The sequence below is a fragment of the Bos javanicus genome, chromosome 4 (assembly GCF_032452875.1).
Source record: "Bos javanicus breed banteng chromosome 4, ARS-OSU_banteng_1.0, whole genome shotgun sequence".
NCBI classification, from domain to species: domain Eukaryota; kingdom Metazoa; phylum Chordata; class Mammalia; order Artiodactyla; family Bovidae; genus Bos; species Bos javanicus.
The window spans coordinates 95402726-95427416 of record NC_083871.1 but is presented as its reverse complement, the minus strand read 5'-3'; the positions used below and the strand labels follow the sequence as shown (position 1 = coordinate 95427416).

Sequence of the window (24691 nt, the reverse complement as noted above, 5' to 3'; positions counted from 1 at the left end):
AGTTCTGGAGGGTGGGGAAAGCCGACCCAGCAGGACTTCGGGATGGGAATTTTGTTCTCAGTTTGGACCTCTCGAGATGAAAAGAGGCATCCCCTCACTGCTGCGAGGCGGCGGGCTCGATGGTCCAGCAGAAACATTTCCACTGTGGACTCCGGTTATTTCCTCTTTCGCACGCCCCGCGGTCCCACCCTGGGACTCCCCGGGGGCCCCTCGCCTCCCCCTGGAAGGGCCCGCAGGTCCCAGCCGGGATGTTGGCGAGCCGGGCGAGGAAAGGTAGAGGTGGTGGCGTTAGCCGGGAATGCCGAGGCGATTTCGCCATGTTTGTGTTGCTAAGAGCACTTTTTTCCCCTTTGAGGTGGCTTGATGCCACATGGCTCCTCCGGAGCTGCTGCCGGGTTGAGAGTGTGTGTGTGTGTGTGTGTGTGTGTGTGTGTTTTTCAATGTCCGCATTCCAGCTAATGTTGCGCAGATAAAATTCAAACTTGAGGTAAACAGAAGAGGAGGAGGAGGAGGGGAGGGAGGGGGGAAGACTGTTTCCATTTCGAGATTCCACCTCTTCACTCCGCGGAGAGTCACATCCCGGAACCTCGAGAGTACTTGGTCCTGTCTTCCCCCCACCCCACCTCTGCTGACCACCAGAAATAAGGCGACGGGGGTGGGGGTGCTCACAGAGGACGCGGCGTCTGCGTTCTAAAGGGGAAAAACAGCACCCCCCGGCATCCAGGCCGTCGGCTACCTTCCTCGTTCCACCGGGAGGGACGGAGGATGCCCTGCTGCGCTCTCGAGTTGGGGGACCGGAGGATCGCGCTCTTGGGCGGGGCTGGGGGGGGTGCCTGATCCCCGTCTCACTCCCTCTTACTTTGGGGAACCGGACGGCACCGCTCCCACCCTACCCCAGGCGCAGGTTCCAGAAGGCGAGCTGGGTGGGTCTCCAGGTTCCGAGAGGGTGGGTGGCGTAGCAGGTGTGTGGTGGGCATTTCTGTTTTGTAAGTTGCATATGATGGGACGACGTGGGGAGTCTTAAAAGCGAGCGGATCGGCAGAGCTGCGTCTTTTTTTTTTTTTTGCGACCAGGGAGAAAAATGAAGACAACCCCTCCCAACCCCGCTTTAAATACCTGATTCATCTCGAAGCTAGGCTGAAGGGGGAGTAGGGATGTGTAAGGGTGAAGATGAGGTTCGTCATGTGGAAAACTGGGCTTCTGACAGCTCATGGCCACCCTACCCTCCCTCCCGGGGCAGAAGATGGTTGTGGGGGGGGGGGGAGGTCCAAGACGGGCGATGTACCCCCTCCCCGGGGTAGGAGCAGCGCAGGGTCCCGAAGTGCGGGAGGGTCCTCAGCCCGGTCGCTGGGGAGTACGGGGGGCCGGGAGGAGGCGGCCACGTGAGGAGGGTCTGCGGAAGCGCCGGAGCCTAGAGCTGGGGGGTGAAGTGCGTAGCAGAGTCGTGACGGGGGCTGACACGAAGCAGCCGTGGGCGGCGCGCTGAGGAGGAGCGGAGACTCGCGCGGGCCCGGGGCCCCAGCTCCGTGGCGACGCGGCTTTATTCCAAGCGGCTGCCCTAGCCTCCCACGCCAGCGCCGACGTCCGGGCCGCGGGTGGGTGCGCACGCCAGGGCCCTTTCCCGAGAGACCGTTTCCGGGCGGGGCCCCCGGCCCGGAGCGAGGGTTGTAAACAGGGTGGTGCCCTCTGCCCTCCCGCCCCCGGCCGGTTGGGGCGCGCGGCCTTGGCGGCGCTCTGGGCAGCGGAGGCGCGGTAGCGGCAGCGGGGGCGCGCCCGCCGCCCCCGCGCGCTCCCCGCCGCCAGGCCGGCCGGCCGGCCCTCTCTGTTTTTGTTTTGATGGAGCCCGCGTGCAGCTGGCGCGTGTCGAGTCACGTGCCGGGGGCGGGAGGGGGGCTGGGGCGCGGTGACGCACGCGTCCGGAGGGCCGGGCGCCCGAGGGGTGCTGTCGCCGAAGGGGCGAGGGGGCGTGTGCCCCGGACAGATCCCGACCGCGCTGGGTGTCCAGGCCCCACCTGGTGGAGTTCGTGGGGGTTGGTTCTCGTGAGCGGTGTGCGGGCGTGGGTGTAAATCCCACCGCACTTTTGAGTTCGTCGTCGCAGCATCCAGGCGAGCCTGCTCTATCCGGGCTGGGGGCCCGCCTGCGCTGTTTCAGTTGGAAATCAACAGACTCTGCAGGCGTGAGTCTCTGTGGGCATATAGAGACCTATCTGTGGCTCTTAATCCAGACTGCACGTCGTAAGTAACTGGACCGGCTTAGAAAGAATTCTGATGCCCGGCTCAATCCTAGACCAGTTGAACCCAAATCCAAATAGGGCTGAACGTATGTGTGTGTGCGCGCGCGCGCGCGTGTGTGTGTGTTTAAACCTCCGTAAGTGTTTTTAATAACCGAGAAAGGTTGAGAGTTTACAGAACTAGCTGGCTGGAATAGATAGCTGTGAAACCAACAGGTGTTGATTTGTCAGTAGATGCTGGTAGCTATATGCTGGCATGCCCTGACATTCTTGATGAAACATTGTTACCCCCATTTTACAGGTGACAGAGTGGAAGCTCAGGAGGTTGAGTAAGAGTTGGTCAGTGACGATCCATAACTAGAACCCAAGCAAGCTGATTTAAAAACCTAGTCTTTCAGTTATTACGTATGTTACTTTGGAAATCTACCTTTACCTAAATGCATGTGTTTGTGCGAATAGGAATAGTTCTGTGTTTGCCTAAGGATCAGCCAATTTATATATGTGTGTGTATATATATATATATATATATATATATATATATATATATATATGTATGTATAGGAGAAGGCAATGGCACCCCACTCCAGTACTCTTGCCTGGAAAATCCCATGGATGGAGGAGCCTAGTAGGCTGCAGTCCATGGGGTCGCTAAGAGTCAGACAGGACTGAGCGACTTCCCTTTCACTTTCCACTTTCATGCATTGGAGAAGGAAATGGCAACCCACTCCAGTGTTCTTGCCTGGAGAATCCCAGGGACGGGGGAGCCTGGTGGGCTGCCATCTATGGGGTTGCAGAGAGTCGGACACGACTGAAGTGACTTAGCATATATATATATATATATATGTATGTATATATATGTGCAAATTTTTGCTTGTATAAAAGGGAGAAGAATCACCTGGTGAATTCGTTGAGACCTATATAGGCTACTAACATTTTCCCTAAGTTTCTTTGAAGAAGGGATCCCAGTAATTTGGAGAGAACTGATTCCATGGAAGTTGTTTTGAGACTTGAACATACGTGTAAGGTGAAGTGAAGAGTCTAGAAGATGCAGATAATTCCCCAGGATTTACACAAGCATTCACAGAAGTCCTTTAGGTTGCTAGACACGATATAATTTTGTTGGTCATTGGCTGCTTGTAGCAGAATGTGCAAGGTGGTTAGTATACGGAGTAGCAGAAGTTTTGCCCTGAAAATTTAGGAGGAAAAAAAAAAAACACAGCTACTCTGGTCTGGAGTACAGAAGTGTTGTTTCTGTATCCTCTTCTCTCTCTCATTTATTTCATTTTCTTCTGTCGGATAAACTCTTAGTGGGAATATTTAGATGTGGAAGTAATCTATTTGTTTTGAAAATGTGTTCCTTGATACATTCTCTAAGGATATTAGAAATAAAACTCACAGGCAATAGAGGTTTTATCCTTAAAAACAGAGGGTTCTAATTACAATGTTTTTGTGACCAATACACATTTGTTAGTGGTACTGCGTCACAAAGAAATGTCTTTGTATTCCTACTAATGATTGCTTTCTAATACTGTTAGCTGTATGGCAGATGTAGGCAAATTACTTACCAAGTTTCGAAGACTGGTTTTCATGTGGCTTGCAGTTTTGGTTAGGGAAGCTTATAGACAGACATAACCACTAGGGCAAGCCTGATATAACTGAGTATAAGCTATTTTTGGCATGGAAATAGCTCTCTAACCCCATCTCCCTCCCTCCCTTGTCATCCTCATCCTTGTTGACCACCAAAGATACTTTAATCCAGCATTGTCAAACCACTTGTGGTTCCTGTGGACAGCTCTGCCTTCTGCTTCTAGGGTACCTCCTTTAGGACATTGCTCTTAATTTCTCATGAAAGTGAAAATATTAGTCACTCAGTCATTTCTGACTCTTTTCGACCCCCTGAACTGGGGCCTGCCAGGCTCTTCTGTTCATGGAATTTTCCAGGCAAGAATAGGGGAGTGGGTAGCCATTCCCTTCTCCAGGGGACTTTTCTGACCCAGAGATCGAACGCAGGGCTCCCACATTGCAGACAGATTCTTTATTGTCTGAGTCACCAGGGAAGCCCCAGTTTTTTCCTGAAAGGTGTTTGGAAACATCCTGCTGTGTCACCTCCATTCCTTGCACAGATGTGTCTCAGTGCATTTTTTCACAACATATATTGTTTTTGTTTATATGTTGGACACCTCTACTAAATTGACCTGATAAAAGGTTGAAATGGTGGTGATTTGTGTACTACTGGCACACTGCAGGCACCCACGTTTATTACGTCAGTCTAAATTGAATTTGAGTTGCATTATTTGGGTTGATCACTCATCTTCATTCTTTACTGTCCTCACTTCTGCTGCTAAGCTGAAACCATGCATCTTTGAACAGAGAATACAGGGTACCACCAACATATTCCAGTAAAAGGAGTAGGAAGGACAGGACTAAATGTACTCAGCTTTTCACTTGTTTCCCAATTTCATTCTCAATTTACCAAGTGTTTACTTGTGAGCTCTGGGAGAGATGTTCAATATTACCATTTTTCGACTTACTTAGGAAGGAAGAAATGGCACTATATTATTGATGAACAAACTTCTGTGTATCGTAGCTGAGTACAGATACATCATCACATTTCATTACACTGTAACTTTCAGATTTAATATTACAGAGGTGTTTGTAGAGTAGCACTGTCCCATAGAGCTTTCTGGAATGATAGGAATGATTTATAATGATATATTTATGATGACTTAGAAGTGATAGTCACTAAGCACTTGAGGCTAGTGAGCCACTTTCAGTGTGTCTAGTGTGACATAGCGGAGAAGGCCATGGCACCCCACTCAAGTACTTTTGCCTGGAAAATCCCATGGACGGAGGAGCCTGGTAGGCTACAGTCCACGGGGTTGCTAGAGTCAGACACGACTGAGCGACTTCACTTTCACTTTTCACTTTCATGCATTGGAGAAGAAAATGGCAACCCACTCCAGTGTTCTTGCCTGGAGAATCCCAGGGACGGGGGAGCCTGGTGGGCTGCCGTCTATGGGGTCGCACAGAGTCGGACACAACTGAAGTGACTTAGCAGCAGCAGCAGTGTGACATAGGAACTAAAGTTCTCATTGATTTAAAAATAGCCACAAGCGGATGGTGGCTGCTGCATTGGACAGTTACAGAGGATTTGCTTATGTTTGAGTTTAGTGTTTGATAGGTATATGTTAACTTGCAGTTTTCTGCCTTTAAAAGAAAAATCTTGATTCATTTTATAGTGCATAACACTGTGCTTCCCATTCATAGGTCATAAGGTGTTTCCAAGATATTTTTAACCTACGTGAGGCCTCCATATTGTCGAGCATCTGTCTGTGGTCTGTGGGCTTTTCATGGAGTTCACGTGATCTCCCATTTTCAGGAGCAGAGTGGAGTGATTATGGGTCATTATGGTTTCGAGTAATTATTTAGAACATCAAATGGATTTGAATCCTTGGTGTATACACTGATTGGAAGTCCCATGAGCTTAACCAGTACTTCCTTAGATGTACTGTGAAGAGCAGGCGCTATGTTGGTCTTGCTGGCCGTTATTTCCCCAGTGTCCTTGCATGATGCCTCACACGTGGCAAGTACCCAGAAACATTTCATGAAGGGAAGAACACTCAGATAATTTCACCCCCTGAATGTAGCCTCAGAGGGTATGTCAGGGAGCTACAGAGGAGGCCGAGACTCAGTGACTGCCCTGTAACTTAGAGTTCTTCCAAGGAATGAATGTGGTCTCTCCAGGGACATTATCCTTAGTTCAGTGACTTTGATTCCTTTTCCTGTAGCAGGATACATAGCAAGAATTGTTACCCCTATTTGATGACAGATTGAAAAATAAAGTCACAAAAAAGCTTTGGTGTTCAGGTCACAGAGAGGGTGTTGGAAGTCAAATTGAGGTAGTTGTTTCTATTGCTTTGCACACTTGTTCTGATTCTTCCTCAAAGAATGAGTCATGCACTGAGCCATGTTAGTTAGGAAATATGGTTTGTGAAATCGAAGGTAATTATAGATGTTAATAGAGTCTGAAAAGAGGACTGAAAATATCTCTCATATGGCATGACATTGAGAAAATAGCTTCTATCTGAGAAACAGGAATGGAAACGTTTCTCTTAAACCTCTAAATCTCTGTGATAATCCTAACACCCAAGTTATAAACTTCTCAAAAGAAAATATTTTAAAATGTAAATAGAAACAGATGTTTAGTTGTGCAGATAACCACTACCAGATTTTAAAATATTTATATGAAAAGGTATGAGATACATCAAACATCTGTTTAGAGCGAGAGCCCAAAGGCTGAAATCATAGCTGTCTTTTCACATGGTTGATGCTGTATTGGTGGGTTGGTGATGCAGCCCCATATGTGGTCTGGTACTTGTAGAAGACGATGTAGTCTGCTCTTGATGCTGTGCATCAGACTTCCCTAGCTTGTGGTCTTCCGTGTGGCTGGATTATAGCCCTGTCCTCATTCCTAGGAGACACAGACTAGCTTCCTGTCATTCTGCTGCTGTGTGTCGCACACATGAAAACTGTTTTTTAAAATGTATTTATTTTGGGGTGTGCTGGGTCTTCGTTCTGCGCAGGCTTTTCTCTGGTTGCGGCAAGTGGGGGCTGCTCTCTGGTTGTGGTGCAGAAGCTTCTCACCCCTGTGGCTTCTCTTGCTGCAGAGAACAGGCTTAGGGCTCAGGGCTTCTGTAGTTGTGGCTCGTGGGCTCTAGAGCATAGGCTCAACAGTTGTGGTGTGAGGGGCTGGGGGGTGGGCTTAGTTGCTCCCTGGCATGTGGGATCTTCCCAGAGCAGGGATCAAACCCAGGTCTCCCACATTGGCAGGCGGATTCTTTACCACTGAGCCACCAGGAAAGCCTGAAAACTAATTTTAAACCAGGGTAAGTAAAATATAATTGAAAACAGAAATCTGTTTTCTAAAGAAAATCATATGCTACGTTCCAAGATAAAAATGTGAAGTTTTTGAGGGGGATCTTTTAGCAGTTTCTGGTCTCTTAGTCCTTTATGACTGCTTTTCAAATGTCCTTGGTGTGTAAATATCTTTGGTGGTAATGGTGGGGAGCCCCCAAATCAGAAACAAACCATCAGCCATGAGTCCCCATAAATTTCTGCTGTTGCCCTCAAACCTGAACCAAAACACAATGATTGCAAGACAAAATCCACTGCTGCTGTCAGTAATAAAAGTTAACCCACTCGACCAAACAAGAAAGCCTATGAGATTTGAGTTGTTGACTTTATGGACAGGTCAATAATGTGAAGTCTTTTTTTCCCTTAGGTATTAAATGTGAATTGCTCATGACAAAAAAATTCATGTCTGCCTAAGTATTGGCTCAGTTAGTAAAGAATCTGCCTGCAATGCAGGAGACCCAGGTTCAATCCCTGGGTGGGGAAGCTCCCCTGGAGAAGGAAATGGCAACCTACTCCAGTGTTCTTGCTTGGAGATAAACTCCATAGACAGAGGAGGCTGGGGGGCTACAGTCCATGGGGTCGCAAAGATTCTGACACAACTTAGCAACTACACCACCACCACCACAAGTTTAAAGCAATGATATAAGAATTACACTTGCAGTAGATCAAGACCTGGTCAGCTTAGAAGATCCTGTGTGACTATTTAGATGTAGATGTAATAGCTTAAAAATCGTTTTGAAGATTTATTGAGAATTTTCTTCAGTGACCTTGGTCACTAACTTGGTATAAGAATTGAAGGAAGTTGCTAGCCACATTTCTTTTCTCGTCAGTGAAGTGGTGGGATTGGGTCAGTGGTTCTCGAACTTTAGTGTATATAGACTTCATTGCTGCTGCTGCTGCTGCTAAGTCACTTCAGTCGTGTCCGACTCTGTGAGACCCCATAGACGGCAGCCCACTAGGCTCCTCTGTCCCTGGGATTCTCCAGGCAAGAATACTGGAGTGGGTTGCCATTTCTTTCTCCAATGCATGAGAGTAAAAAGTGAAAGTGAAGTTGCTCAGTCGTGCCTGACTCTTAGCGACCCCATGGACTGTAGCCTACCAGGCTCCTCCATCCATGGGATTTTCCAGGCAAGAGTACTGGAGTGGGGTGCCATTGCCTTCTCCAAGACTTCATTGAGGGATTGTTAAAACTCAGGTTGGTGGACCCCACTTCAGAGTTTCTGACTCATTAGGTCTAGGGCGGGCCTGATAGTCCGAGTTTCTTACAAGTTCCCAGGTGATGCTGATGTTGCTGGTCAAAGGACTGCGTTTTGAGAACCACTGGATTTGGTCATCTCTTCTAAAGTTCCATGATTATATGCCTGTTCCCCTCTTCTTCAAGCTGTAACACCTACCCTTTGATTTCTGCAACATTATTTCATTTAAAGATTGCTGTATGGAAAACTGAGGTTTCAACGTTTTAAATGGATTAAATTAATTTTGAATGAGAGTTTCTTCAGAATCCCATATAGTTTGCAAAAATTCAGAGTCCATTAAAACTCAGATTGGAGTTCTTACCCAATAGTAGATGTCTCTATGTAAAATATGTTGAAATGTTACTGATGCTATTAAATGACAAAACTGCTTGCTGCTCCCTTAACCTGAATGAATGTTTGGGTATCAAATCTAACCAAGTGCCTCTTAGTACACATCTATAGGGCAAGATGTAGCACATTAGATAATTGTCAGAACTCACTAAATAAATGTGTTTTATTTTATTTATTTGTTTATTGAGATGTAGGTCTTTTCTTAATTAAAGCCAGTCTATGGGTCCATAACAGAGAAGGCAATGGCAACCCTCTCCAGTACTCTTGCCTAGAAAATCCTGTGGATGGAGGAGCCTGGTAGGCTGCAGTCCATGAAGTCGCTAAGAGTCGAACACGACTGAGCAACTTCACTTTCACTTTTCACTTTCATGCATTGGAGAAGGAAATGGCAACCCACTCCAGTGTTCTTGCCTGGAGAATCCCAGGGGTGGGAGAGCCTGGTGGGCTGCCATCTATGGGGTCACACAGAGTCGGACACGACTGAAGTGACTTAGCAGCAGCAGCATGGGTCCATAATGGGTTCTGATCATGTTAAATGGGGATCGTCCTCTGAAAGTAACTGCCTCATAGGAGACTCCTGGTTACAGGAATGAGGTTCCCATTGGGAGATGAAGAGTAAGCCAGGGCATGGCCATTACCTATTTTGTGGACTTTGGGGAACAGTGGAGGCTCTGTAGTTTCTCAGTGAAGGGGCTTTGGGGCTGGAATCTCTAGGAAGACAGTGGAGATACCAGGAGACTTCTTAAAGCAGCTCTTGCAGAGCAACCACACTGTTCTTATGCAGAATATATGTTTATTTTGCCAGGCTGGGGTGAAGGGGAGGAGGTGAAAGAGGAGGTGGACTTAGGAGGAGGGGTTGGGTCATGGAGATGCCAGGGCAGTCTAACCGGTGGTTCTGTGGAAGCATTCCAGATTAGATTCCTGAGTGCCAAGAGTCAGATGGACTCAAGGTTGAGGTGACCAGAAGTGAGATTTGACAGTGCATTTTATTTTTTTTTTCAGAGATACGACATTTGTTTGAAAAAGATCATTCAAGCTGCTGTCTCTGAGAAATGGATTGACAGCGGGCAGGGAGACCAGCTCGGAGGCTGTTTTAGTAGTTTAGGTGAAATAACAATGACCATTGTGAGAAAAGGAATATGCAAATAATTGTAGATGTATTTTAGAAACGGAAACAATGCATTTTAATATGAGTGAATTTATTGGAAAAGAAAGCATAGTAAGATTTTGGGGGAATTCCCAGGTGGCGCTAGTGGTAAAGAACTCGCCTGCCAATGTAGGAGACCTAAGAGACCTAAGGGTTCGCTTCCTGGGTCAGGAAGATCCCCCTAGAGGAGGAAATGGCAACCCACTTCAGTATTCTTAACTGGGAAATCCCAGGCTCCTGGACAGAGGAATCTGCCTGTAATGTAGGAGACCTGGGTTCGATCCCTGGGTTGGGAAGATTTGGAGGAGGGAGTGGCAACCCACTTCAGTATTCTTGCCTGGAGAATCCCCATGGGGACAGAGGAGCCTGGCAGGCTATAGTCCATAGGGTTGCAAAGAGTTGGACACAACTGAAGTGACTTAGCGCACACACAGTCTCATCTGAAAGCAAGGAAATAGAAAAGAAACAGGTGAAGAGTAAGGAATGGGAGGATAAAAATGAAAGGTTTTAAGTATTAAGTGTTCTAAACCTGTGTGTAGGTATGTCAAGACTGGTTAATAGCACAGGCTTCTTTTGTTAGAAAAATAAATTAATGAGTTTTCCTTTTTATTTCCGGTGAATCCTTCAAATTAATCACCAGATGCTATTACTTGACTTACATCAAATGCCTTTCCAAAGTTATGCCCAGAATTAATGCAGTGCTTACACTTTTAGATTGCTTTATGATCGTTAACTAGTTTAAATCAAATTCCTGGAAGGCACTTGCAGTGCTTATTACGGGTGTGTTTTATGGATTAGGAAACAAATCATTTGTGTAGCAGAGGCCGCAGAGCTGGGCTGAGGCCACGAAGTCTCCCTTGCTTTTCACATCTATCAGTTCTAAATTTCATCTCAAAATTCTTTTGTATTCCAACTTCTTTTATACAGCGGTTGAACATTAAATCTTAGAGTTGATTTAGCGTCCATATAGTTAGTCTCAGACTGTATTTCACGGATGCCACCTTAACTTTTGATCTACTGCTGATTACTTTGAAAAGAACTCCATGTGATTTGCTACTCAGATCTGCAGACATTTCTAGACTGAAATATCTGATAGAATCTTTGTAACAAAATCTGTGAGATAGTTTTGAATTCTTTAGACTTGACAGTTTGAGGCTGGGCTTGGCAGTCTTCAAGTGACGAGAATGCCCATGGGCCAGTTTTCATTGAGCAACCAGAGGAGAGGAAGGTACTGCCGTGTGATCCCACCCTCTATCTTTCTTAGAGTTTGTCCCCCCTTCTCCGCCTCCACCCTCAGTACCTTTGAAAAGCTTCCTATGCTTTAGAGAGTGAACACACAACACACGAGCTCTTGGCAGCAGGCGTCATTGTCCTCCCACATCTCTTGAGGGTCGTGTCTTCCAGCTTCTGACATTTCTGTTTCTCTGATAGCCAGGCGGCTGGCTTCTGGTCGGCCAAAGCCCCCTGTGGATGGCCTTTATGATCCTACCTCCACATCTTTCTTCCTTTTCCTTCTAGTTCTCTTTTCTGTGCTGTGACTGATCGTATTTAAGTTTGGTGGAAAGAGTATTGAGGTTGCTCAATACAAGGTTAAATTGCTTCAGTCGTGTCTGACTCTGTGCGACCCTATGGACAGCAGCCCACCAGGCTCCTCTGTCCACGGGATTTTCTAGGCAAGAATAGTGGAGTGGGTTGCCATTTCCTTCTCCAGTATTGAGGTTAGAATAGTGTTAATACCTAATAATGGTCAGTGGGTATCTGCCTCTTTGGATCCTGTACTTGGGGCTCTGTATTCTTTCCACTGGCTTCTAGTTCCCACTCATACAGAACCTTCAGAGTGTCCAAGTTTGTGCCACAGGCCGCTCACCTGTAAAAGGAGGGCTTGGTGGAGCAAGGTGTTTCTGGCCCTAAGGGGCTGTGATTGAGTTTTTCGCATTGTGTTAGGACTGTAAACCCTCATAGGAGTACTTTAGCTTAGTGAAAGTGAAAATCACTCAGTCAGGTCTGACTCTTTGTGACCCCATGGACTGTACAGTCCATGGAATTCTCTACTAGAGTGGGTAGCCTTTCCCTTCTCCAGGGGAATCTTCCCAACCCAGGGATCGAACCCCAGATCTCCTGCATTGTAGGTGAATTCTTTACTGGCTGAGCCACAAAGAAAGCCCTGTTAATCAAGACTGGCCTCCGTGTAGGGTGTTGGTTCTGAGTTCCACGATTAGGGAGTCCAAGACTCCTTGAATTAGTCTGTGTGCAGTGTGTTTGGCCCTCTTTCCTTCAGGAGTTAGGGAGGGGTCCCAAGGGCATGCTTTTCCATACTTTCCAGACACACATGCATCTACGTCAGAAGACCCGAGAATAAATTGAACCCAAACACTCCACTGTAGAAAGGTTTTTGACCCCAACTGGAATCTTTGGCTGCTGCTTTCATCTCCATGATAGAAGCACGGGGTGATATTTGGACTACTAGGGAACTTGCTTAATATTTCTGTTAGTTATTGTACAACTCATTGCTGCTGCTAAGTCGCTTCAGTCGTGTCCAACTCTGTGCGACCCCATAGACGGCAGCCCACCAGGCTCCCCCGTCCCTGGGATTCTCCAGGCAAGAACACTGGAGTGGGTTGCCATTTCCTTCTCCAATGCATGAAAGTGAAAAGTGTAAGTGAAGTCGCTCAGTCGTGTCTGACTCTTCATGACCCCATGGACTGCAGCCTACCAGGCTCCTCCGTCCATGGGATTTTCTAGGCAAGAGTACTGGAGTGGGGTGCCATCGCCTTCTCCGGTACAACTCATTAAAAGTTGGTAAAGAATCTGCCTGCAGTGCAGGAGACCCTGGTTCGATTCCTGGGTTGGGAAGATCTCCTGGAGAAGGGAATGGCTACCCACTCCAGTATTCTGGCCTGGAGAATCCCATGGACTATACAGTCGCAAAGAGTCGGACAGGACTGAATGACTTTCACTTTTTGTTAGTACTGAATCTTTTCATAATATTCACAATTACATCAGACTTCTTATCATTGTCATTCACAGCTGTGTGCTTTCTGCTTTTTATTGATATATCATACATTCATTGCACCTATTGTCCATTTTCTAAAAGTCTATAATTATCATTTTTTGCTATTTTATGTTTCCAGAGATTAATCTTTGCTAGTTATACTGGCAACACTTACTTCATCGGCTTTCTCCTTGTGTCAGTAATACTCCTTCAGCTTTTTCTAATTTTTATCTTTTAAAAATTGTGTAATATCTTTTTTATAGGCTCTGCCCCAATAGAATTTGAGATGACTTTTCAGTCTTCATGCTCATTGACTAAAAATGCAGGTACCTGATAACAAGTGAAAAGTGTTTTTAAATAAAATGCCATTCATAGCCTTTCTTTAGATTTTATCTTTGAAATTTGTGATCTGTTTTATGCCTTTTCGTTAACTGATGAAGTTACTGTGTTTGCAGACTTCTATTTTCATGAAAAAGGTACCAAAATCCTTGTTTGCTCCCACTTTTAAAGGGTTCAAACTGAAGATTCCTTCTGCTATGAATTTCATTTTACTGAACAGAGGAGTTTGCTCTGTGCCTTACATATATCTTTGTTAACACCTAACTAGCAGTTTAGAACAAGGACTTCATAAGCTTAGTGAATCAGTACCCTATTTAGTCATTTCATATCAGCTGCAGAATATTTTCAAGACACATATTTTTCAATAATAGAAGATCATTTAAAATTCTAAAAAACAGAAATATTTCCAGCAACAGATTGGCTTTAAAATGATTTTTAAAGTGATCATCTGTGAAAGAAACCATGACTTATAATAGCTGTAGAGCGTTTGCTCGTGTGTGGGGGATGTGATGATGGCATGAGATCCCGGGCTCCTTCTGTCTGAGGTTTCAGCTGCTTTGCTGAGGAAGGGGCCCATGTGGTTGAAGGTCGACTGCCATGGCATCCTGAGGATCTGACTGGAAATGCCGTCCTTTGGAGGACTGTATTTCCTTGTTGTCTTTGGATAGCACCAGTTGTTTGAAAGCACCGAGTTGCATTTGTATAAATATACATAGTACTTGCTAAAACATCTTTTTGGATCATGGTGCTCTTGTGGAGTTAAGAGATCCATGCTCTGGAGAGATGAGTCACTAGGAACATGTCAGGTCCTGGACATTCCCGGTAAACAGTCTAGTGTATTTTGGATCGGAGCTCCTTCTGAGTTACTGTTCATATGTTGGAATCCTAATCCTTGACACAGAGTCTAGGAGCAGGCACAAGTAAACATGTCCTCTCTGCGCAAACTTTCTGTCCAGAACAGAACAAAAGAAAAACAAACAGACAGGAACACTCCAAGGTGTCTGCAGCCTGTCCGAAGGCTTGTGGATACTGGGGTACTGACAGGCCATTGCTCTCCTTGTTTATTCTCCTGTCTTTCTGTTTTTCCGTGTTCTTTAACTCTCTTGATTTCCTTCCTTCCCCCCCGCCCTCTCTTGGGTTCTTTTCTGTTTCTTCTGTTTTTTTTTTCCTTTTCCTTTTGCCTTTCCCATTCCTGGTATGGGTAGCCCAGTGACAACTGACAGTCCCCACAGGCATTCTTGTTAGCCTGACTAAATGGCAGCCCAGAGCCAAAGGCAGGCTTTCCTCTGACAAGATGCTGGTGCAGACTATTTCTGAAGATTTCTATTTCGAAAGATGTGAGTATGTTTCTATAGCGGATGCCATGCTGAATGGAAAATAACTGTGAAATGTATAACTTTCCAAACTCTTTGGGATATTTAAATAGGCATTCAAATAGGTTTCAGATTGAAGTTTAAATTTTGTGCTAAAGGACATCCTGCCAAAATGTAGGTAGTAGTAGATAATGAATTTTGAGATTCTTTGTATTTATGAAAATTTTGGTAAACAAAGGTGTGGTTTGAGTTAACAATATTGTTTTTAAATTGCCTAAGCTATAACTAAGTTTGGTATAAAAAATGTGACTGAGTCAAATTTGTGTTAAATACACAGCTATTACTTATACCACTCTCACGAATCAGAGTGTATTCTATCTAGCTCTCCAGGGCTTCAGAGCTAATTGAATTCAGTCTCCTTATTCTGTAGATGAGATAGTTTACTTAATTTTACACACCTGGTTAGTGGCATAGCTGACTGTAGTTAAGTCTTCCCCTTCCTCATCCCCTCTATTTTTTTCAGACAAAACTTTTTTTTTTTTTTTCAGAAAGTTAATTTCTGAAATTGAGAGGTAACATGGTCAGAGAAGCCTGCAAAGAGTCTATGAGTTCTAAACCTGGCTTGACTTGAATTTGCCAGTTGTGGGGTGTTTGAATTGGGGGTGTGAACCTCTCTGAATCTTACTTTTTGGAGGCTTGAACTACAGGATCTCTTCCAGGCTTGTGACATATACACAGGTGAGAAAAATGAAATAGATTTAGAATTTTCCTGTTTTACATTTGTAAAATTTCAACTTGAGTCTTATTTCAAGAAGCGTTGCTATTTTTTAGTAGGTATCCTTTGTGTTGTATCTTATTAGTGAATCAGCTTTTCCAAAGTGTATTGTTGTTAGACACAGCTTGTTGTCTTAGTTGACATGACAGCTGCCTCTTGATTAACCAAAGTAGACACACATTCTGAGGCTGGTCTCCCTTAGTTTCAAACTGGTGAAAGAGTGCCATGCAGGAATATTCCATAGACAGATGACTGAGAGATACTTCCCCCGCCCCCTGCAAATTGTTGACAGTGTATTACTGTGTTGAGTAACGTCATATAAATAAAATGTAAGAGAATTGGATATTCTCACTTCTAGGGTTACTTTATTTGGGATTGTGAAACAGGTTTTTCCATTCTCACTAGGATAATATGTCATTGTGTCAGGGAGTGGATATTCGTGGCAGTCTGGAAGATTAGGAAAGAGGAATTTAACCTGTTGGAGAAAAAGATGAGGAGACTGGAGAAGATTTTCTAAAAAGACTGAGCTTCGAGACCTTTCCCTCGTTGCTTACCAGTGGTTCCCATGCCCTTCTTTGTTTGAAAAAACCCATTATTTCCATAAACGCTTTTTGAACTGGGTGCTATAGGAATTACAAAAGAATTCTTCATCCAGAGCTTCTTCTTCTGGGTATTTACTCTCTTGCTGGGTTCTCAATGCTTAGTCCGTGAAAAGATGCAGTAAATGTCTGAGTGTCCCCAAAGAATGACTAGACAAGAAGAGAGAAGGGAGAAGGACTCGAGCAGTAGGAGAAGACCCTAAGGAGCCACAACATTTGAGCAGTTTGAGTTAAGAATAGCTAAATAACTTGTTTTAATTCTCTTTTAGGGGAGAGTAGAAGGGGTGGGATTGGGTTCGGTTAGGACATAGGCCTGGGAATCGGGAAGGGACAGTTCTATGTTTTAGGGTAGTAAATGAGGGGAAGTTCCTTGTGGAAGTTCCTTTATTACCCCATCTTTTTATTTTGAAAATGTCAAACCCTTAGAATAACAGTAATATGAGTACCTGTTTACCCTTCTTCTAGACGAATTGGTTATTAGCATTTTTGCCACGCTTGTGTCATGCTCTGTGTATGTACATGTTTTGAATCAAATGTGGTATATATATATTTGTATGATTTTCTTTAAGCACCTGAATATAAGTTGCAGATGCTATGACATTTCACCTTTAAATACCTGCTAAAGAGAACTTTATTCTGTGTAACCCCAGGGCAATGATGACACCCAACAATTTTTGCATTGCTATAACATGATCTAGTATATAGACGATATTTACATTTGGGAGTGGAATGTGTATGTATTCATTTTAAATCAGGTGGACTTGTCCAGCACAATGTGTGTTTAATGAATTGGTGGAACAAGAAGAGTAGGACCACAGAAACTGGTTTCAGTATATTTTAAAAGTCCTATATAGCCAGTAAGATAGAAAAAGGAAGCCCATTATATTCTGATATGCTATATTCTTGAAGATACAATCTTAGACAAGGACAAAGCATAGAAGAGTGTAAAAAAAGAACTTATAAACCGCGGTGGACGGCTGGATAGATAGAAAAGAAAAAAAGAACATCTTGGAAGGATAAAAAATGAACTATAACATTTTCATGTCTTTAGGAGAAGGAAGTAGATAGCTGGAGGACAGGGAATACTTTTTTTTTTAAACCTTTGAACTTTGAACATTATTTATTAAAAACGGTGAGTAAGCATAGGCTTACGTTGATACTGTCATTAACCTTGTAGGGTATAGGACCATACTTCTCTCTATGTGTTAAAGAAATTCAGAGAATGAGACCTGAAACAAAGATGGAGGAAATTTTTTTGTCTCTTAAATTTTGAAGGGACATTTGATGTTTGTGTCACTTAAGGAAAAGGATGTTCATGGTGTAAGGAGGTATTGTTTTCAGAAAGTGCTGGTGTGGAAAGGAGGGACTTGGTGGCGGGGGGCAGTATCCAGAAAGTCTGTAATTACATAGAGGAAGCACGAAGGAGATCTCTTAGGAGTTTGTTTATTCCTCTTGGATATTTTTTTTCTCCTATAAGAATGAGAAACAAGAGAATTTTGTCATTTGTTTCAGTAGAAAAGTACAGAAGATGGCAAACAGGACACAGAATTTATTTACCTTTTGTGTATATTTCTGCTACCTTTGATGGTGAGAGAAGATAAATATGTTGAAACAAAAGCTGCTAAGAGAAAATGAACATTTAGGAACAATAGCTGGATATTCTCTGTATTTTTAAAAGAGATTCTTGGGTTTTACTGAAGATTATCCGAAGGTTCAAAGAAAATCTTACTGAGTAGTACTAGAAATCAGCGTTATTAGTAAATTATATCTGATAGTGATTCTGGGTGGTATTACACAGTGTGGGCATTTTTATGCATTTATATGGTGAACTTGTGTGATATTTATGCTTAAAAGTTAGTTTTTTGAAGTGTTTTGAAATACGTTGCCTGAAAGGTTATCATTAATTTCAGAGTTGACTCAGCCCCATTCCGCGCCACCCCCCCCCCATTTTTGAATGATTAACACAAAGTTATCGATTGGCGCTCAGTGCCGTTTCTCTTGAAGGCTGGTGTTTATTAATCAGTGAGTATTGAATTGCTCGCGGTGTCCATTAGGTGTCCTGCGGTTAATGAAGACAGATGGTCCAGCCTTGATAGATGTTTCTGGAAAGTTAACACGTCCACAGTGGTGGTACATTCCCATCAGGGATGGAAGCCGCTGACCTCAGGCAGGCCTTCAGGAGGAGGGAGACCCTGCGGTTTGATTGGGCCTTCCTCTCTAGTGTGTGACCTTGCCGGGTAAGAATTTTGATTTTAGCAGTTCTTTCAGAGTTGACGAGGACTGTGAGACTGAAAGATGTTAAGTAAGCTAAGCAGAATTACAAGCGTAAAGGATATTGAACATCTCAGCCAGGTAACTTGTTAAGGTTACTCTGGTCAGTTGTAATCTGGTCAAAAGGATAAAGTTTGGACCTTAACTTTACTTGGTGAACAAAGAAATTAGATGGGGAAGAATCAGATATTTTCAACTGATACTTTCATCAAGTCTTAAGAATTTGGTAGAGGACCTTTTTTTTTTTTTCCCACCCCAGGGCTATTCTGCCTTAAAACCTGGCCCTTAAAATCAGAGCATCTTTATATTTTGGGGCTGGATAAACGTGAATTCTTCTCTGGTGTTCTTTGTAGTTAGTTACCAAAAGCCCCATTGCTCTGTGGCAGATATGTTACAATACAAAGGTAATGATATAACAGCAATAATAATAATGAGTGCTTACCATGTGTTGGGCACTTTGCAAAAATATGGAGTTCCCCCCCTCCACCTATTGTTCCATTAATCCCACAAAAGCCCTAGGAAATAGATAGTATTAGCATTCCCACTTTATAGAATATCGAAGCTTAGGGAAGCTCAGGACTTGGAGCCCAAGTTCAGAGGCAGGTAACCTGACTCCAGAGAAACTTACGATCTTAGCCACATGTCATGGAATTTCTTTTGCACGTTTCACCTTCTTTCCAGCTGTGTTTCCCTTAGGAGCTAGCATGGCCATTTTGATCTGATCTGATCTCTCAAATGAACACTAAGGAAATAACAGTTATTGTTAACATATTTAAGCAGTAACTTTTAGTGTAGTTTCTTTTTGAAGACTGCTGATCTTAATCTGTTTTATGTTAATTCTCAGTAATAGTTTGGACCATTAAAAATGAAGGCTGGGAAAAAACCCAAGGATAATGCAAAGAAAAACTATTTTTTCTTAGATTCTCTTACTGTTAACGTTGTCCCCATTTACTTTTTCATTTGTGTGTATTTTCTTGTTCTGTATTTATATGTGTATATGTGTGTGTATCAATATATTTTTTCCAGATCATTTGAGAATGTTACAGATATCATGGCCCTTTACCCCTGGATATTTTAGTGTGTATTTCCTAAGAACAGGGATGTTGTTCACTTATACAGCAGTAACTGTTTCATAAATTTACACTGTTAAAATATTTATATCTAATCTACTATCTATATCACAGTTTGTCAGTTGACCTAATATGGTCCTTTACAACATTTTTTTCCCCCTGCGGTATAAGATCCAGTCTAAGGTTATCCGTCACGTTTACTTGTTGTATCTGTTTACTGTCCTTTCTCCTGGCGTGTTTCTACAGTTTGTCTTCTATCAGATTGACAGTCTTTAAATTCCTTCTTCTGTACTTGTCTGTAGTTTCCTTATCATTAGATGCAGGTTACGCATTCTCAGTCAGATCTTCATTCTCCTTGTCTATTCTTTTTCAAAATCAGAAAATTACCAGTGATCCAATAATATTATCTAGGTACAGATCTTGGATTCCATCAGTTATTCCGGAAATGTCTTTATGGTAGGAAAATCCTGGGCCATACGTTGCGTCTGGCAGCCTTTCACGTGAAACAGTTTCTCATTCTGTCTGTGGGCTTCATGGCACTGACAGTTTTGAGGAGTAGGTCAGTTACTGCTAGCATACCCTTCGGTTTTGGTTTGTTTGAAGTCACCTCCTGTTTAGATTCAGGGTTTGCACTTTCGGCAGCAGTGCTGCCCAGGGGACACTGGGTTCTTCTCAGTACACAATGTGTACTCAGCACATCATCTTCACAAGCACACAATGTCCGTTTGTCTCACTTCTGGCCATGTTGACCTTGAGCCTGTGGTTAAGGCCCTATCTGCCAGGTTTGACCAGTGTTACTCTCTCCCTCTTTTCAAACAGTAACTATCTTGTGGAGTGATGTTTTTCATTAATAAACTATTGCTCCTCAGATTTATAGGCTTTAGAATCCATGGATGATTCTTGACTGAATCAGTTAGTCTTATGATGGTTGCCCAATGGTGATTTAAAATTTCATCATTCCCTCTTCATTTATTCACTGTCTTTCTTCCACAAAGTGTTCTCTTATCTCTCACTGAAAAAAAAAATCAGATTAGACTCATGAATTCTTACTTTATTCTTATCTTTACTTATTTTGAAGCTCAAATTGTCTTAGATTTGGCCAGCAGGAGCCTCCTGAAGCTGACTGCTCTGTACTTTTGGTGCATCTGCACCGTTCTTTGACACGTCCTCACTTTCTGGCACTCAGTGGTCCTCCTCGTGTCTTGTCTCTGCCTCAGCCCTGAAAGTGGCCATTCCTCCAGGGAGCGTATGAGGGTGCCTAGTTCTCTATATCCTGGCCAAACTGTGACTTTTCATACTGTTTGATTTTTGCCAATCTGATAAATCAGAAATAACATCTCAGTGTCATTTCAATTGGTATTTCTTTTATAAGTGAAATTGAACATCTTTTCATATAATGTGTATACTTTGTATATGTGTCTGCACGTGTGTGTGTGTGTGTTTGTGTGTGTGTGTATATATTCATGGGACTTTCCAGGTGGCTCGGTGGTAAACAATTCACCTACCAGTGCAGGAGATGCAAGAGGCACAGATTCGATCCCTGGATCAGGAAGATCCCCTGGAGCATCTCACTCCAGTATTGATGCCAGGATAATCCCATGGACAGAGGAGCCTGGCAGGCTACAGTCCATGGGGTTGCAAAGAGTCAGACGTGACTGAGCACGCATGCATGCACTTGTATATCATGTCCTTTGCCCATTTTTTCTGTCAAGTTACTAGTCTTTATTTTCTCAATTTTAAGTCTTCTTTATGTATTATGGATATTATCCCTTTATCTGTAATATGAATGCAAATATTGTCTCCCATTTTATCTGTTATCTTTGGTTAATGATTTTTTTGCCATGCAGAAAAAATTGTTAAACATTTTTTTTCCCCTTAATCCATTGCCCCAGTTTTTTTTTTTTAATTTTATTTTATTTTTAAGCTTTACAAATTGTATTAGTTTTGCCAAATATCAAAATGAATCCGCCACAGGTATACATGTGTTCCCCATCCTGAACCCTCCTCCCTCCTCCCTCCTCCCTCCTCCCTCCTCCCTCCCCATACCCTCCCTCTGGGTTGTCCCAGTGCACTCAGTCTTTTATTCTTCCTGGTTTTGACTCATAGTTAGTGTGTCCTTCCATGTATCAAGTTTAGAGATGAACCTGCCATTTTCCCCCCCTCTTATACTTCATTGTTTTACATTTAGATCTCTGATTTGTTTGGAGTCTGTTCCTTATGGTATGAATTTTATCTTTTTCCAAATGACTAATCAATTGCTTTAACCATTTATTAAAAAATCAGTTTTTGCCCTAGCGATTTTTAGACACCCTCTTTATCATGAGCAGTACTGACATTCTATCTGGTTTGAACTTTCTGTACTTCCCCACTGACCTGTCTGTCTGCTTTCAGCCAGTAGCACACTTTTCACTTAAGAGGTTTTATAGCATAATTTAATGTCTTAGAGGCCTAGTCCTCGCCTCTACCATTCGGTGTTTTCCTGGCTGTTCTTGCATATGTGTTTTTAATATGAAGCTCTGTATCAATTTTTCAGCTTCATTGAAAAGAATTATTGGTATATTTATGGGAATTGTATTAAATTGATAAATTAGCTTATAACAAACTGACATTTTTATAACGTTGGCTTGTTCTGTTCCAAAATAAGAAATGTCTTTCTGTTTGTTAAGTTCTTCATTTGTAGCTTTTTAGGAATGTTATAAAGTTTTCCTCAGATGGGTTTTATACATGTCATTAAATTTATTCTTAAATATTTTATTTTCTTTGTGAACCTTTTTTTTACATATTATATCATCTCAGTCAGAACAGATCAGTACATGTAGACCTGTTTCATTCTCTGAAATGGAGCTTTGGTAGTCTGTTGTACCCTAGTTTAACTTTCCCTGTATTGGTATATTTTATGTTGCTTCTGAGTTTTACTTACTATTAACAATGTTGTGGAGGATATCTTTGTACCTATATTTTTGCTTACTTGTATTTGTATCTATAAAATAGATTCTTGAAAATGGAATTGCTTATTCATAGATCATGTAGATTTTTTTGGTGGTGTATAATACCAAATTATCCTCTCAACACTTTTTAAACAAAGTAAACTTTATTGTATATGTCCTCTCTCAAAAGATATTCAAAACTTTCTTTTTGAAAGAAGGGTCATAAAAGTTAATTCTAAACAAAAAGTATGTTTCCATTAACATGGGGAATGTAAAGATAGCAAAGTCATGATTTCTCCCTTAGATAACTTAAAGATAGTTTTGGAAATCAAATATGTGTTTATTTATATACATTACAAAATAGAAGAATTTCTTTGGTAGGTAGACTTAGAACTGAGCCCCCAAAAAGTGTTGAATTTAGGTTAGTAGGGAGACTCAAAGGAGGACATTTAATGGGAGAATAGCATAAGCCTAAGAAGCAGAATTTTACCATGTTACGTGAGGTCATTGAAATAACTGGTCTTAGACTGAAACAGGTGTTTGTTCTTGAAGATAAAGTAGGAACAGTTTGGGGAAGACCTTGTGTCCCACAGAGTTTGGATTTGATCCACTGGGCAGTAGAAAAACCTTCTGAATTAGTAATCTATTGCCATGTAACAAATTACCCCTGAATTTAGTGGCTTAGAACTAAACAAGCATTTTACGGTCTCTTAGCAATTTCTGTGGTTCGTGGGTCAGGGATTTGGGAACTCTTGCGAGAGTTCTGTCCTTAGAAGCAAGCCAGTAGATTCAGCCCACATTCAAGGTGGGGAGGAGGCAGGCATTAGGTTCTGCCTTTTAAGGAGAGGTGTGTCAAAGAATCTGGGGACGTTTTAAAACCACTCCACTATCTGTGTTCTGAAGAAAAGGAGGGGTGTATGATTTTGAAACGAAGACTACCACAGTATCTAGCAGATTAATCTGGTAGCAGTGGCAAAGAATAATTGAAGAAAGGGACAAACAGATTGACCTTAGTGCAGTAATCCAGCAGTAGGGTTAATGGTGGAGCTGGCTGGGGAGATGAGAGAGAACAGGGGTGCTGCAGAAAGAGAGGGAGATGAGAGTAAAAAGTGGTTTCAAGGTTTTCTGGCCTGCAGAATGATCAGGCATGTAGTAACTGGAAAGAGAAAACAATTCTGAGGGGATAAGGGTGCTTGTCTGGTTTTGAACATTGAAGGGGAAATTCCTAAGCCCTTGAAACATGATCCAGGTCTCATGTTGAAATGTCTAGCTAAAGAGGGAAACTTAATGTGAAGTTTAACCCTCATGTGAAGTGAGGGTTACACTCTTCAAGGGATGAGTGTACAGAGAGGCAGACCAGAGAACTGAAGACCAAATCTCTGGGGGAAACCATAGTCTGGAGTCTGGTTAGAAGGGAGTGAAAAAGTTGGCTTAGACCTCAACATTTGGAAAACTTAAGATCATGGCATCTGATCCCATCACTTCATGGCGAATAGATGGGGATACAATGGAAACAGTGAGAGACTTTTTTGGGGGGTCTCCAAAATCACTGCAGATGGTGACTGCAGCCATGAAATTAAAAGACACTTGCTCCTTGGAAGAAAAGCTGTGACCAACCTAGACAGCATATTAAAAAAGAGAGACATTACTTTACCAACAAAGGTCCATCTAGTCAAAGCTAGGATTTTTTTAGTAGTCATGTATGGATGTGAGAGTTGGACTATAAAGAAAGCTGAGCACCAAAGAATTGATGCTTTTGAACTGTGGTGTTGGAGAAGACTCTTGAGAGTACCTTGGACTGCAAGGAGATCCAACCAGTCCATCCTAAAGGAAATCAGTCCTGAATACTCTTTGGAAGGACTGCTACTGAAGCTGAAACTCCACTACTTCGGCCACCTGATGCGAAGAACCAACTCATTGGAAAAGACCCTGGTGTTGGGAAAGATTGAAGACAGGAGGAGAAGGGGACAACAGAGGATGAGATGGTTGGATGGCATCACCAACACAATGGACATGAGTTTGTGTAGGCTTCCGGAGTTGGTAATGGATAGGAAATCCTGGCATGCTGCAGTCCATGAGGTTGAAAAGAGTCAGACATGACTGAGTGACTGAACTAAGAGGAGCTGGATCTGTAGCATTAGAGAAAGATCTGGCTGTGTTCCTGATAAGAACAAAAACGGTGACGTGATGGAGAACTTCAGATATCAAGGAATCTGAAAAGAGTGATGTTTGAAATGAATGCATCTGCCTGTAAGATTATTACAGGTGACAGCAGTTTAAGTGAAGTAGAACAATTTTGGAAATTGGATTATAACATTTAATTCGATGATTAACTTTTTAAAAAAATGTGCCTAAAGTGGGAGGATGAGTGGCTGGCATGCCTTTCATCGCTTAGATTCTGAGATCTTACATCCTTCTTGCCTCCTTTTAGCACCACCAAGCCTTCCTGGAGTGGAACTTTTGCTCAGTTCTTGGCTGGAGGGATGCAGTACGACTTTCCTTCACTTGTTTTCAGGGACTCTTAACT

General features: G+C 42.9%; 1 long non-coding RNA gene across 26 annotated transcripts in view; it reads left to right on the top strand.

Moving 5' to 3' along the window:
* Positions 1 to 24691, top strand: part of LOC133246761 (uncharacterized) — a 240273-nt gene that overhangs the window by 2230 nt on the left and 213352 nt on the right. For 19 of the 26 annotated variants that reach the window (XR_009736162.1, XR_009736158.1, XR_009736153.1 and 16 more), the window contains exon 1: positions 4 to 24691. The exons of 1 other annotated variant lie outside the window; for it this stretch is intronic. This is a non-coding gene — a long non-coding RNA (uncharacterized LOC133246761). Of the gene's footprint in view, positions 1 to 3 lie in introns of those variants that run through there. 6 more of the 26 variants (XR_009736142.1, XR_009736136.1, XR_009736155.1 and 3 more) reach the window with 6 other exon arrangements.